This window comes from Triturus cristatus, chromosome 8 (assembly GCF_964204655.1).
Source record: "Triturus cristatus chromosome 8, aTriCri1.1, whole genome shotgun sequence".
NCBI classification, from domain to species: Eukaryota; Metazoa; Chordata; class Amphibia; order Caudata; family Salamandridae; genus Triturus; species Triturus cristatus.
In genome coordinates this window covers 34,583,182-34,599,383 of record NC_140591.1, presented here as the reverse complement: position 1 = coordinate 34,599,383, position 16,202 = coordinate 34,583,182, and positions in this window count along the sequence as shown.

Below are 16,202 nucleotides of genomic sequence, written 5' to 3'. Positions count from 1 at the left end.
CATTTGATGTGCAGTTCCGAAGGATGGCGAGCAATCCCAAAGGGCCCTTCGTCCTCGTCGTCCACATAATCATCATCGTCACACTGCACATAAGTTTCCAGGAGATGCGAGGGAGTAAGCGGTGAAATGTCCTGCCTTTGAAAAGACTTTAGTTGAAAAGTCCTGGTGGAAACTGGAGTAGAGATCATCGTCGACGAGGTCGTCGTCGACGGGGCTGTGGTAGACGGGATCGTCGGCGGGATCGTCGACGGGATCGTAGATGGTGCTATCGTCGTCGACGGAGCCGTCGTCGACGGAGCCGTCGTCGACGGGCTCGACGTCGATGGAATCTTCGTCGACGAGCTCTTCGTCGACGGGCTCGACGTCGATGGAATCTTCATCGACGAGCTCTTCGTCGACGGGCTCGACGTCGACGGGGTCTTCGTCGATGGAATCTTCGTCGACGAGCTCTTCGTCGACGGGCTCGACGTCGACGAGCTCTTCGTCGACGGGATCTTCGTCGACGATGGAATCTTCGTCGACGAGCTCTTCGTCGACAGGCTTTTTAATGGCGGAATCGTCGACGGCGGTACTGCTGACTTCGTCGACGAGGACTTCGCCGACGACCCCTCGACGGCGGGCTTCTTTGAGAGGATAGTAATCTTCGTAGACATAATAGGAGAGGTAAGCGCCGTCGTCGTGAATGTTTGCGTCAATGAAGAAGCAGACGAGGTGACAGAAACTGAAGATTGAGAGTAAGCCAAAGATTTTGAAAGGCTTTTACTCACAGTTTCCTTGACTGTAGACTCCTGAGGAGAGTGCGCATCAGAAGTAGAATGATGCGATTTCTGACGCTTCTTCCCTTCGCTGGAAGAGCTGTCCTGCGATCTAGCTCTCTTGCTAGAAGTAGAGGCTTTGTCATCCTCCTCAACCGAAGAGGATTTAAGCCACAAAAGCACTCTCGCCTCCCTATCCCTGAGAGTTTTTGTAGGGAAGGTGCGGCAAATCTTGCAATCTTTTGCCTCATGTTTAGGGTAGAGGCAGTAGATGCAGTCTACATGTTGATCATCAACATGGACTCTCTTCTTGGTGCAGGTCCTGCAGGACTTAAACAAGGCCTTCTTGTCTGACATGCTGAAGCAAGTTGAAAGAAAACTGAGAGGCACTAAGGAAGACTCCCTTCCACACGACGTGCGGTGAAAATCTGAGGAGAACTGGCTCTGCTGAGAGGGTTCTAGAAGGGTGCTGGTGTCTGATTGGTTGTTACCAAATTCTTGGTTCTTTTTGCATAATGAGGTAGATAGGCTGCTAAGATACAGGCTTTTGGCCTTTTCTTTGGGCCTACTACTGCTACTAGCATTTTGGCACTACTTTTTTATTTACCGGGGACTCCCGCCTCGGCGACGGGGAATGATTCAGGCATGTGAATCTATGAAAGATACCCCAATACTGGATAAGGGGTTGTTTGGACTGGTACAGGGTGCCCACTATGACTAGTGGACAGCATATACCAGGCCAACTTCTCACAGCGACCACCTCACTCATCGCTCCCATCTGGACTACCATTATCAATGCTTCCCTTCTCCAGGGGACCATACCAAATCACTGAAAGCTGGGAAAGTCATCCCCATCCTAAAAAAAACCACTCTGAATCGAGAAATGCCAGATAACTTCAGACCCATCTCCAATAGCCCGCTTCTCGCGAAAGTACTGGAGAAATGTGTGCAGCTACAACTAAGCCAACACATCGCCAATTTCAATCTACTCAACAAATTCCAATCTGGGTTCAGGCCTGGGCACAGCACTAAAACTACTATTCTTCACATCATTGATGATGCTCTCCTAGCCCTTGACCAAGGCAAAACCAGTCTTCTGATCCTTGTGGATCTCTCCTCGGCATTCGACACGGTCAACCACGAGAAACTCCTTGAACGCCTCGAACACAGGATGGGCTTAGGAGGTACCATCATCAAATGGTTTGGTTCCTTCCTCCAGAACCGCACACAGAGATTCCTTGTCAACAACAACCTATCTGCTCCCTCCCCGAACTCCATCGGTGTCCCGCAAGGCTCCACTCTATCCCCTAACCTCTTCAATCTCTACCTCGAACCTTTAGCTGAAATTCTCCACTCTGTCAACATCTCCTTCCACATGTATGCCGACGATACCCAGATCTACATTTTAAAATGTCTTCTCTTGAGGAGACCACCCATCTAAATGATGCCCTGAAACTGACTGTCCATTGGCTTGACAACAACCAGCTCAAACTGAATGCCCAAAAAACTGAGTTTCTTCTCATCTCCCCCCAAAAAAAGCTGCTGACATCCTGGAATGGACTAACTCCATCACAGCACTCAACTGCACCTCTACCATTGTGGATTCTGCCAAATCTCTTGGGATTATTGTGGACCGCAACCGGAATATGATTGAACACATCAACGCAATGGATAAACTGCCAGATTTCATCTGAGCTACTTGAGAAAACTAAAACCATTCCTTGGATCTGCCGACCTAAAAACCGCTGTGCAGGCGTTAGTTATCTCCAGAATCGAATATGGCTGCTCCACCCTATCTGGCCTGCCTAAGACTTCGACTGCCCACCTAAAAGCATGCCTCAATGCAGCAGCCAGACTCTTATCCGGTTCAAAAAAAGTTAACCATATCTCACCACGCCTGAAGGCCTTGAACTAGCTTCCTCTTGAAGGCAGAATTCAACTCAAGCTGGCCTGCATCACTCACAAAGCCTTGTCCACAAACTCCCCGGCATATCTCGCCCAGAAAATCGTGCTATCTGGGAAATCCAGAAACTCCAGATCCGCCAGAGACCGTGTGCCCCAGCCGCCCTGCTTCCGCAAGGTAAAAACATACAATTGAGCATTCTCCGGCGCTGCACCAAGAATCTGGAACTCGCTTCCTTCCTCCATCAGAAGAATACCTTTCCTGGCGCTCTTCAAAAAAGAAGCTAAAACCTTCTTAATGAGCAAATTCCTCTAATAACGCTCCCTTGGTGCACATACTGCCTTTTTCGTGATTTTTTTTCTCGCTTGACCTGCTACTTGTAACAACTCTCACTCCTTCCAATGCGCCCTGATCTTTCTACATATCTTTTACATTCCTATTGTAATCAAATCGCCCACTGATTCTGGAACTGTATTGACACTTGTATATATCCACAGCTTTGTCCTACGTTTGTCATTTCCATAACCCCCATCCTAGTATTCTGCCCACGCCATCCTGTACTTGGACCATTTATTGTATATATCTCTTCCTTGAGCCCTATTGTACTCAAGTCATCGCTGATTTTGGAACTGTATTGACTCTTGTATACATCCACAGCTTTGTCCCACTAGTGACTTTTCCCTATCCCCCATCCCTATACTTTGCCCATGCCTTCATGTACGTAACATATCTTTCCTTGTAAAGCGCTCTGATACCCTAACGGGTCATGTTCGCGCTAAATAAAACTTCAAATAAATAAATAAATAAAACGTCAACATAGGTGACGTTCTGGTAGCGATAGGAGCTTGTACATATGCCCCTTTGTTTTTGTGAGCACATTTTACTGTTTTGAGCAATCCAATAGAACGTAGGCTTCGTGTTCTGAAAAATTCACATGCACACTTTTAAGGTACGCATCTCATGTACCCCAGGCCGTTCGCATTCTAATGACCACATTTTTTTATTTCCTTCAATTACTTAAAAAAATATAGAAATTCACTGAAAAAAAACAAAGGTTACAGGGACGTTATAGCAAGAAATTAGCATTTAAAAAACCTTAGTAATTTACTGAGAAAAAAACTAAGGTTACAGGGACGTTATAGTTATGCTCAGATTTCACTTGTACAAAAGCACTGAAATTCAGCAGTTATAGTAAGCTGAGCTAACTATAACTTGTGCCCCTGCAATACACTACCTATGACCTCCCACATTACATCACCCATGACAAGGTCAGTGACATCACTGATGACATCTCAAATGACATCACTCATGCCTCATGGAATCCATTCTTTGTTGTGCCCAGGAGTGGGGGAGACTGCGAGCGACGGTTGCTCTTCTCCCCAGGAGGGGAGTTCTCCAGCACTTGCCTGCACGAGCGCCCAGGACCACAGCTCCCACAACTCTTTGCGCATCAGCGCGCATAAAAGATATCTGACGCCCAGCGGCGCGGGCCACGCCCGGGCCAAGGGCTGGCCCATCCACGCCCGTCGGAGCCCGAAGGAGCCTGGGCTGGGCCCCCCCTAACTTCGGTGCAATCGACAGGCATTGTCCAACTTTATTGAAAGTATGTAAAAAAAAAGGGCCTTGGGGGCTAAAAATAAAGGAGGGGTGGCTTCGACACTAGACTCATTTCTGATTAGAGCGGCAAGTGTTCTTACACATGAAATAGAGCTAACTGAAAGACGTTTATCAATCGAGCCGCACCTCTTTCCTACGGGGGTAACTTTTGATAGATCAAATGAGGTTTTAAAGTCCACGCAACCACCTTCATTATTGTCACCATCAATGGATCTTCTGCCAGGCCAACATGGATCTAGCTTCCCAATCTTAATCACGGAGGTAACATCAAGGAAGGGGCCAGAAATTTCACCTGAAAATGTGTCCTGTAATGAACTTACTCCAAAACCATCGGCCAAGCGCTCTAGAACAGGGGGCACTTTAAATGTTAAGTAAAAACAACCCAAAAACACCCGTGCTACTAGACTTAAAGGTCCCGAAATGAGGGGGACCAAAATACACTCTACAACATCAGCCCCTACAGCGTTGGACAGTACATCATTATTTCAAGTACTCCCAGATGAGTCTTTTTGGAATGAAGTGACTGAGAGGCTGACAGCTGTAATGGATCCTATCTTAATTAAATTGTCCCAAATTGAAAATAGGAAGGTTGACTTAAGAGACCCAGAATCGGTTATTGATATCTCAATCCCCCTCTCTAACAGGCGCTATTCAAGAAATACCTAGAGGCAGTAACTCTATTCAATCGACTCGAGGCTTGGAACAGTCTACATCTGCAAATACCCCAATCTTACCGGCTGCTAGTGTCAAAATTACGGTGGTCCCCTCAATAGGTACTCCTAATACGAACATAACGCGGGACACTCAAAATATTCAAGAGAAGAATGAAAGGGCTTTTTTGTGGCAGGTACCTTTAGATCAAGAGGAACTGGGAGGTTCTCAACAAGTACTAGGACCCTGTGAGACTTATGCAGGAGCAGTAGCCAATCAATCGCACCAATCTCTACATCTTCCACCAGCAGCAGCACCATTGGTAGTGGTTTTGGCAAATGTACCCCCTCTGTGCGAGAATCAGATGAATCCACAAGACAGCTAATGGATTAATGTTTCCATTGGCTGACTGCTAATCTCAAGGGTTCGCAAATAAGGAGTCATAAACTGTTCACTAAAATTATCATGGCCAGGAGAGTGGATTGGGTGGGCCACAAAAGAAAATATTATATTGGTGATTGTGTGATTATCAATTTTAATGATGCTTATATGGGATCATTTCTTTTAGACAACCTCTATAGATTTTCCCCAAGGATTTCGCAGATTATTCCCTTACCGTTGGACTATTTTTATAAACATAGTGAAAAGCCACATAGGGGTTACAGGAACAATGGAATCTCAGTGTTCGCAGGTCTGAAAGATAATGTAGACTCTACTACCAGCTCAGGGGTAAGGTTGCAGAATAGATTTACACCCCTTTCAGGTTTAGAGTCATGTGATTGACTAAACTCCCTTCCTGCTCTATCCGGGAGAGAATCCATTTCGGCTTCCCCAGGGCCAAAGTTACAGCCAAGACCATTAATGCCAACAACTTTAGAGAGGTCTAGTTCAGTAGCACTCCCTATTTTAAGCTCACAGGCTAGTGATATGACTACTGTACCGCCACTGACCATCATAGAGGAAAGTAGCCCCACTATGACATCTTGGAATTTAGCAGGAATAGCATCTAAGAGAGGTCAACATGATTGGCTAACCTTGTGGCAATCATTGGAGATTATACTCTTCCAAGAGACTTGGGCCATTGACACTGTCTTTTTTTCTGGGTTTCGTAGCTTTCCGACCCCGGCAATTCCATCGATAGCGGGGAGGGCCAAGGGGCGGCTACTTACCCTAATTGCAAATACTACACCTTATCAACTTAGGCAGGTGGGTTCCACCAACAGCCACTTTCAAATATTCCAGATTGTCAATAGAAAAAAGGACACTTGGTTAATTATTAATTATTACAATAATGACTTTGAGAGTAATATGAAGAGAGTTGTAGACACACTAGCAAGTGAGTAAGAGAGATTTTTGGCAGCTAAGAGTAGGGGTCGTGTGAATTTTATATAGGCAGGGGACTTTAACATCCATCTTTGTAAATATATAATGGAACTAAGGTATGTGGTTTGGAGGACCCCTATGGTAACCCTTTACGTCATTTTATACATAATGATTATGGAGAATCTTTAAATATGTTACTATATAAGTGGGACTTGGTCATAATAAATGAAGTAAAAGAAGGAGAACTAGGGACCACCTTCAGAAGAGGAAACCAAGAGTCTTTGATTGACTTTGTTTTAGCCTCGGCCTCATCAAAAGGAATTGTGGCGTACAAGGGTACACAATTTTCCTGCCATAGTGATCAAACCATTCTTTTTATTAAATTAAGTATACTCCCTAAAGAAAAGGATTGCCATCGGGCAATGGATGGCGTGTCCTTGTCCAGGAAAAATGGTTACCAACTGAAATGGTCACAGGCCCAAAAGTTAAACCTGGTACCCGAAATTTTAGCCCAAATCAAGACAGAAATTCTATCATGCTTGGAAGAGATTACATCGCCCACAGTCTTGGTATCCCAGTTTACAGCCCTCCTGAGGAAACTAAAAGAAGCACTTACTCGTACAAAGGTAACAAATGCTACCCCAACTGCCCGCTGGTTTGACTCAGCATGCTCTCAAGCAATAAAAGCCCTTGTAAACCCCTTTTAAACACACCCTAGAGATTCAATAAAGATATGGGCCTTGCGCATAGATTACAAGCAAGCAAGAATAAAAAGAGAGAAAGATTTAAGGGAGCAGGCGTGGGAGGACTTTGAACTCGCAGCAATCTCTGGTAGTAATGGGGATTTTTTGAAAATCGTGAACGCTCCCTATTTTAAAGATTTTAATGATCCCTCCATAGATTCACATGTGGATGAGGATGCATGGGTGGGACACTTTCAAAAGATTTTTTGTCTCACACCCACCCTAACTTCCTCATCTTCATGATCAGTGGCTGCATCGCAGGGCGGACTAACTCTCTCAACAGAAGAGGTTAGAAAGGGGCTGGAATCATGTCCCCTGGAAAGGCACCGGGGCCCGACGGTATACCAATTGACCTCTTCCAGGAGAATTATGATATGTGGGTCCCTTTACTGGCAAATGTTTTTATTTCCATCCAGACTGAGGGCTCACCCCCATCCTGGAAGCAGAGTGTAATACTGCCAATATACAAGAAGTGTGACAGGGGTTCCCCAATGAACTATCGCCCAATTTCTCTCCTTGACACTACCGCCAAACTCATGGGACAGCTCCTATTAGCTGGACTGGAGGAGTGGGCTGAAAATCATAGTATTTTTATGAAGGCCCAATACGGTTTTCGGAGGGGTGGATCAATGCCTGAACCTATCTCTATCTATAGAAAAATACACCAAGGCAAAAGCCGGGAAAATCTATATGGCCTTTATGGACCTGACCGCAGCTTTTGATTGCGTATCGCATCAAAGGCTGTGGCCTATGATGGAGGGGATGGGCATTGACTCACTAATAATACGTTTTATCCGTCAACTGTATGCCAACGCCACTGCTTGTGTCCGGTATGGGAGGAATGGGGAGTGTACACGTTCCTTTAGGATAGAAAAGGGAGTGAGGCAGGGGTGTTTACTCGCCCCGTTTCTTTTTTCTATTTACACAAACGGGGTGGAAGCTGCCCTTTCTGCCACACCTCGGGACATCCCCAAATTCGATCAGTGCTCCCTTCTGATATTGGCGTACGCCGACAACGCTGTATTAATGGCTAGAACGGGGATAGCCTTACAATCACTAATTGCAGCCTACACAACATTCATGGCCTCCCTAGACTTAAAAGTGAATGAAGCAAAGTCTTTCATAATATTTGCAGGTGCACCCAGAGGAGAGAAACACCCCAACTTTAACTTGGCATCAAAGAAGATTGAGGTGGTTGACTGCTTTTCATACCTTGGAGTCCTCTTCGATAAAACTCTCTGTTGGACTAACTTGGTGGCAGCAAGAGCCTAGAGTATGGAAAGGAGTCTCCAAGATATAAAAACTTTTGCAAAGAAGCTAGGGGCGAGTCCCCTGGATCCGGTAACAAGGATATATTCCTCAAAAACTAAGGCCGCTATAACATATGGGGCGGGAGTCTGGGGGATGACCAATGTTGAACATCTTCAGCATTTGGAAGACTCCTTTTTTAAAAATCGGGTAGCTTTATCTCAATCAGCCTCCAATTATATTCTGCATTTGGAATTGGGGCTAACATAGCTGAGTTACTGTATTAGACTGGCACCGTTATTACTGTGGCTCTCGATCTGGCGGAGGTCCACTGTAGATCTGACTTAGTGTATCATTAAGGATTGTTGTAAATTGGAATATTACAAAAAGATCAGTTGGTTAAATTGTGTGGAGACACATTTGATTGCACCAGGGCTAGGCGAATTATTCCGGAACCCCGAAACATGTAGAAAGATCACTGAAACAAGGTTAATCGACCTGTTTTTGCGAAAAGAGAAAGCGACTGGAAGGGAAACAAATGGCATCCAAAAATCCTCTATTGCTTATGATCTAGTCCCATCTAGAACACCCAGAAAAAATTCATCCTTTTACGTTTTAGAATGAATATGATTCCTTTAATGTTAGGGTACCGGAAAAAAGATAGCAATTCTCTGATTTGCCACCTTGCCCATGCAATAATTCCTCTCTCCAGTCAGATCTCCATTTAACGTTATTCTGTAAGTATTATACTGCAGAGAGGAAAAGATTTGTACTCCCAATTCTGAGGTACCACAAATTCAAACAATGCAGCGTGGCAATTTATTTCCTAAAGACCCTTTGGGACCCGTTTATCTGTTTCTCCATAGCTTCCTTTTGCTTCCTTTTTATGGGCATGCTTCAGAAGGAGGAAATCCGGGAGTCGGAATTTATTACGTTCAAACGAAGATAGAAGGGGTTTATTTACCTAATATGGGAATTAAATGTTAGTAAGAGACCCATACTATTTTAACTATCTGTATTGTTTTAATTTTCTAAATGGATTTTATAAAATGGCCTATTTGTGAATTGGATAAATTTTGATGGATTGGATGTGAATTTTCAATCTTGTATTAATGCCCATATTATATGTTTTGAAAATGTTTTAGAATTAATTTGTACTTTTATGACTTGTGTAATCAAGCTTGAATAAAGTTGTGTTTTGTTTGTTTGTGACATCACTCATGACATCATCCACATAATCACTGATGCACCCACTCATACCCTCATAGAACCTTTCATACACCCACTCCCAAACAACCATTCACAAACCCATACCAGTACTTAAACAAATACTCACGGATTCATAGATCTACACACATATCCACTTACCCACCCATACAGCCACTCATACACCCACTCAGTCACTAATACAGCCACTGGTATATCCACTCATACACCCATACAGCCATTCACACACTGAGTCAGTCACCCATACAGCTACTCATACACATAGTCACTCACCCATACAGCCACTCTTACATTCAGTCACTCACCCATTTTGTCACTCACATATTCCATCACTCACCTATACTGCCTTTCACATAGCCAGTTACTCACCCATATACCATTGACACATTCACTTATCCACCTACACAGCCATACACACACTCACTCATATAGCCCTTCACACACATACTCACTAACCCATACATCCACTGACTCATCCACTCACTCATCCATACAGGCAGTCACACACCCTCTCACCCACCCACACAGACACTCAGGAAACCATACAAGCACTCAGACAACCAATCACTCACCAGTACAGCCACTCATGTACCCACTTACACACCCATGCAGCCACTTAGACACCAACTGGCAGAGTGATACAGAAATTCACCCAACTAGTAACTCACCCATACATTCATTGAGACACCTAATCACTCACTTATGCAGTCAGTCATGCACCCACTGAATCATCCATACAAGCACTAATACACCCACTGATTCACCAATACACCTTGGTATATATATATATATATATATATATATATATATATATATATATATATAACACTCACAAACTTTTTAAAAACACTCACAATTACCGGATGATGTCATCAGTGATGTCATTTGAGATGTCATCAGTGATGTCACTGACCATGTCATGAGTGATGTAATATGTACAGTCATAAGCAGTGCATTGCGGGGGCGTGAGTAAGCTAACTATAACTGCTGAATTTCACTGGTTTCGTATGAGTGAAATCTGAGCCTAACTATAACGTCCCTGTCAGTTTTGTTTTTTCCAGTGAAAATATTATATTTATATATATATATTCACTTAAAAAAACATAGGTTTCACACATGTTATAGTTAGCTGGGCATTTCCCTCGTAAAAAACCAATGAAATTCCCCGTTATAGTTAGTGCAGGCAACTATAACTCACGCGACCGCAATCCGCTGCTGATGACGTCAGATATTACATCACTGTATTTAGACACTTATTTACCCATGTCTTCTTCCATTCATCTTTAGCTATACATATATTTCATTTTTTTTTTTTTCAGAAAGACACATATGTCATCAGTGATGTAATATCTGACGTCATCAGCAGCGGATTGCGGTCGCGTGAGTTATAGTTGCCTGCACTTACTATAACGGGGAATTTCATTGGTTTTTTACGAGGGAAATGCCCAGCTAACTATAACATGTGTGAAACCTATGGTTTTTTAAGTGAATTTGCAAGGTTTTTTAAATGCTAATTCCTAACTATAACGTGTGTGAAACCTATGGTTTTTTCAGTGAATTTGTACGGTTTTTTAAATGCTAAGTTATGTATTTATTAATATATTTTTTAAACAAAACTTTTTCTCGGCGCGCGCACGGTGCGCTTCGCGCAGCGTGCGCCCACTTTACGCAGTTCGTGCCTCACAGTGCGCTTCGCGCTCCTAGCGCCCGCTTTTCGCAGTTAATGCCGTGCACGCGCGGTGGGCACGGAGCGCTTCACCCGCAAGGGCCAAATACATTTTTTTTTTAAAAATCACGGAGTGCGCGCACGCTGCGCGAACTTCGCAGAATTTTTTCCGTTTGGGTGGTGCGCGCAAGGTGCGCGCACTCGGCGATTTTTCAAAAAAAAAATAAAAAGATTTTTTGCCCTTGGGGGTCCTTCTGGGACCCCCTGACCACGGCTAGGGGGTCAGGAACTGTCCACCCTGCCCCTTTTTCACGTTCTTCACATTTGTTTTTCACCCCCTCAGAGTGCGAGAGACAAAATGGCGGCCGACACTTCCTGGTTTCGACCGATTCGAATGTTTACTAAGATCTAACAACCAATCAGAATTGCGCTCGCGCACGGCAAGGTGCGCGCACCCAGCGCGCACGCTGTGCGCGTACAGATATATATATTGATTTAAATGCTATTTTCTCTGGAAATACTGAGCAGATTTACACCAAACCTGCAAAAGGCACTTCATGGACCTTATGGCTACCTCTCTGCCAAATTTCACGTAATTCTGTTCAGCCGTTCGGGCTGTAGCTGCGACTAAAGTCCCTATGGAAAAATCCATGGGGAAAACGCGTTTTGGGACCCCCCCTTTTTCTCGGCCCCCGCTTGACGAATCACCCCGAGACTTTCAGGGTAGGAGCGGAGCGCCCCATTAGTTTTGAAAATTTCGCGAGGATTCGTCAATCGGCGCCAAAGTTATTCAAAATAGAATTTTGAGATTTCCTATGGAAACTCGGTCCTAACTATAACTATCTACTGGCGACCGCCAGTAGATAATATATTCACACACACACACACATATATATATACATATATATTACCTACTGGCGGTCGCCAGTAGGTAGTTATAGTTAGGACCCTGTTTCCATAGGAAAACCGCAACATTCTATTTGGAATAACTTTGGCGCCGGTCGACGAATCCTCGCGAAATTTTCAAAATAGGTGGGGCGCTACGCTCCGCTCCTACCCTGAAAGTCTCGGGGGGATTCGTCAAGCGGGGGCTGAGATAAAAGGGGGTCCCAAAACGCATTTTTCCCATGCATTTTTCCATAGGACCTTTAGACACAGCTACAGCCCGAACGGCTGAACAGAGTTACTTGAAATTTGGCAGAGAGGTAGTCCTCAGGTCAAGGAAGTGCCTTTTGTAGGTCTGGTGTAAATCTGTTCAGTAGTTTCTGAGAAAATAGCCTTTAAATCAATATATATATCTGAGCCAGCTTACGGTACGCTTACGGTGTGCTTAACGTACGCGTACGGTGACGTGCGCGAGCGCGATTCTGATTGGCTGTTAGATCTTAGTAAACATTCGAATCGGTCGAAACCAGGAAGCGGCGGCCGCCATTTTGTGTGTTTCACTCAGAAAAAAAAGGGTGATAAGTTGAAAAGGGGGCAAGGTAGAGAGTTACAGACCCCCTAACATTTGAAAGGGGGTCAAAGAAGGACAGAAAAGTACAAAAAAAACATTTATTAATTTTAAAAAAAATCGCGGGGTACGCGTACGGTAAGCTTACCGTACGGTAGAAAAAAAAAATAAAAAATGAAATGAAATGCAGATTTAAGTGTTTAGATATTAGGGGGCTCTAAAAAGAGCCGTTGTGTTTATTAAGTGATTTTTTAGTGGTACCTACAAGTAAGTACCGATGCAGAGTCTAAGGTTCAAGAGGAAGACTCTGTTCCCTTCATCAGTGAAGTGTACACCATCTCCTCTATAAATGTCTTGCATGTCGTAACGCAAGTTGTTGGGGTAAATGGAACCCATACCATAGTCACGGAGGAAAGCAGAAACAGATTTGTTGACGTGCTTTCTTGCTTTGTCAATCTGTGGACAAAAATGATTGGACCAGTTCCATTTTTGCCTTTGGCATATGTTAGAAAACACAAAGGCAGTTTTAGGGAAAAGTGAAAACAGTTGTGCAAAGGTCTCCTTCATAAGCATAAACAGACCTACCCCAGTCAAAGTGCCTAGGTCATTGCCACCACAGTGCACTATTATGAGGTCAGGGTGTTGGATTTGCATGAAGGATTTCACCAATGGCATTAATTGGTGCCACTTTAACCCTCTCTGACCAATCCATTTAATGTCTACATTTGGCAAAGCAAGGTCTCTCACCATACCTGTTTTCTCTGCAAACTTTTCACTCCAGAAAACATAGCTGTGCCCTACAATCCACACTGTGAACATCTTCAAAGGAGATCTGGATGCACTCAGGAGGTGTATTTCAGTAGAATGGGAAAATGAAATGAAAGACAGTTTGGAAATGGAGGCATACATATTTTTTTAAAATAAAATGAACTCATTGGCTGTTTCATACCATTCTACACTAAAAACTAGGCTGTGTGTGTCAATTTATAGAAGCATGTTTTGTATTGGTACAGAAAAATGTGTTACCAAAGAACATTAGTATGGATTTGCTGTTAGGTTAGAAAAGTCAAGCACTCTTGCTCATTGAAAATGAAACATTGTGTGGTGAACTTCTGACCTGACTGTAGACAGCAGTGTTCCATGAGCTGTTGCTATGGTAGCAGGCAGAAGTCAAGTTGGGGGAAGGGTACTAGGCTGAAGTCAAGTTGGGGGAAGGGAACAGTTGGAAAAGTGTTGGTTTTCATCCAATAGAAATGTGTGATTACATTTGAAAAAAAGGGGGAAGCACTGAGATTTGAACCTAACATGTATATGTGTGGAAAAAGAGAGGGAAACTTTGCCATTATCTGGTTCTGCTGAGAGGAGAGAGGTGTACAGAACAGAGATCCTGGCTCTGATAATCTGCTGTTTAAGTGCCACATTTGTTTCACAACTAACTAATTTTAAGGGTGAGTTAAGAGTTTGAGAGGGGATGTATATGGTAAATTAAGAAATGAATAATAGCATTGAAATTTTGTTGAAGTTGTGTTTATCATTTTGTGTTTTGGGAGAAATTTAAATGTGAGGAACATGTAAAATAATATGGACTATGTTTTCACCATAAATTAAGGTGTACTGGTATAAATAAGGAATACTTTTAGGGTTTGAGGTTCCAGTCAGTAATGCAAATACATTCAGCATCACTAAGGCTGGTTGCCCTTGCTGGAGTGTAGTCAGTCACCCAGGTTACACATGTTGCTGGTCTCAGAAAGCTGTTTGGTATTGCTCTGGTGATTTTACATTTGCATTAGATGGAAAGGGGGAGCTATTTTTTTATGCAGAAGCAGACTCTTAGCACACAGCCAGCTGCTTATCCTGTGGAATCTTGCACAGTATTCACAACCGAGTGGGGTTTGAGGTTGCAGTCAGTAATGCAAATACATTCAGCATCACTAAGGCTGGTTGCCCTTGCTGGAGTGTAGTCAGTCACCCAGGTTACACATGTTGGTGGTCTCAAAAAGCTGTTTGGACATGTGCTTTTTTAAGAATCTGAAAAGTGGATTCAAAATGTGTCAGACTGTAAAAGTACTTATCACTTGCCAAAAAAAAGAGTAGTAAGTGTGCTTTCAAATTGGCAAAGAAATTTCGTTTTCTGACTAATATGAAAACATGACTCTGTGTGCAAAGAGGAATTACAGGCAGAGATTTATTGCGTATTGCTTTGGTAATTTTACAGTTGCATTAGTAGGAAAGGGGGAACTATTTTTTTTGTGCAGAAGCAGACTCTTAGCACACAGCCAGCTGCTTACCCTGTGGAATCATGCACAGTATTCACAACCGAGTGGGGTTTGAGGTTGCAGTCAGTAATGCAAATACATTCAGCATCACTAAGGCTGATTGCCCTTGCTGGAGTGTAGTGAGTCACCTAGGTTACACATGTTCTTGGTCTCAAAAAGCTGTTTGGACATGTGCTTTTTCGAGAATCTGAAAAGTGGATTAGAAATGTGTCAGATTGTAAAAGTACTTATCACTTGCCAAAAAAGCAGTAGGAAGTGTGCTTTCCAATTGGCAAAGAAATTTCGTTTTCTGCCTAATTTCAAAGCATGACTCTGTGTGCACACAGGAATTGTTTTTAGATATTTAATTTGTGAAGGTGTTATTGCGATTTTCACTTGTAGGAAAGGGGTACTTAGTATTTTAAGATTTGAAAAGATCATAAAAAATGTAGTAATATATTTAAATAAAATAAAGAATTTTTTTTTTAGTTTTTTTCAGGTATTGCTGAAGAGCAGTGAACAAAATTTAAGATGCCTACAAAATCCAGACTAAGGAAAACCCACTAAAAAAAACTATATTTGAAGACAACTGGAGGACCTAAGTTAGTTGGAGATGCTCATGTTGGGAGAAAGAGAAAGTCTTCTGGTAAGCAGACAAAAGATTTTTTAAAGAACATCTTCAAAAAAAGGAAAAATGTACAAAATGTCTGTACTGGAAAGAATGTTTTAAATAGAAAAGAACAGGAAAAAATTGAGCATTTAGTTAATGCAAATATACCTTCAGAAACAATAAAGATTAACCTAAACAGAAAAACAGCGTTTAAAGAGATACGTAGAAAAATGTTTCAGAGAAGAGTTATGTCCAATTTAATAAAGGATGTGAAGAAATATAAGCAAAAGGCTAAATTTTATAAGAGAAAAAAAGAAATTGAAGCCATTGCAGCTAAGGCATTAGAATTAAAAAGGAAACTATTCATTTTAATTTTGAATAGGATGCGTACATTAGATAAAATGGTCAATGTACTGAAATCACAAAGCAAAAGGAAAAGAGTAGTGAAAAGAACAAACTTTTGTAAAGTGTTTTTAGGAGAATGGATGCATAGTTCAAGTAGTGAACCTTTTTTTAATGAAGAGAGTTATTTTCAAAGTAATAGTTTGCTGCATGCAGTTGACACCAGAGGTCGTGCTTACGAAGTGAAAAATGGTTGCATAATGGAGAAGGAGAAAATGGTTCCAAGAGATGAGGTACAAGTGATGGCGGATGAGGCTATGGGGAGACGTCCTAAAGCCCCAGTGTACACTTGGAATTGTAGTAGTATTTGCACTGTGCGTCAGGAATCTATTGATAAATTTCGTGAGTT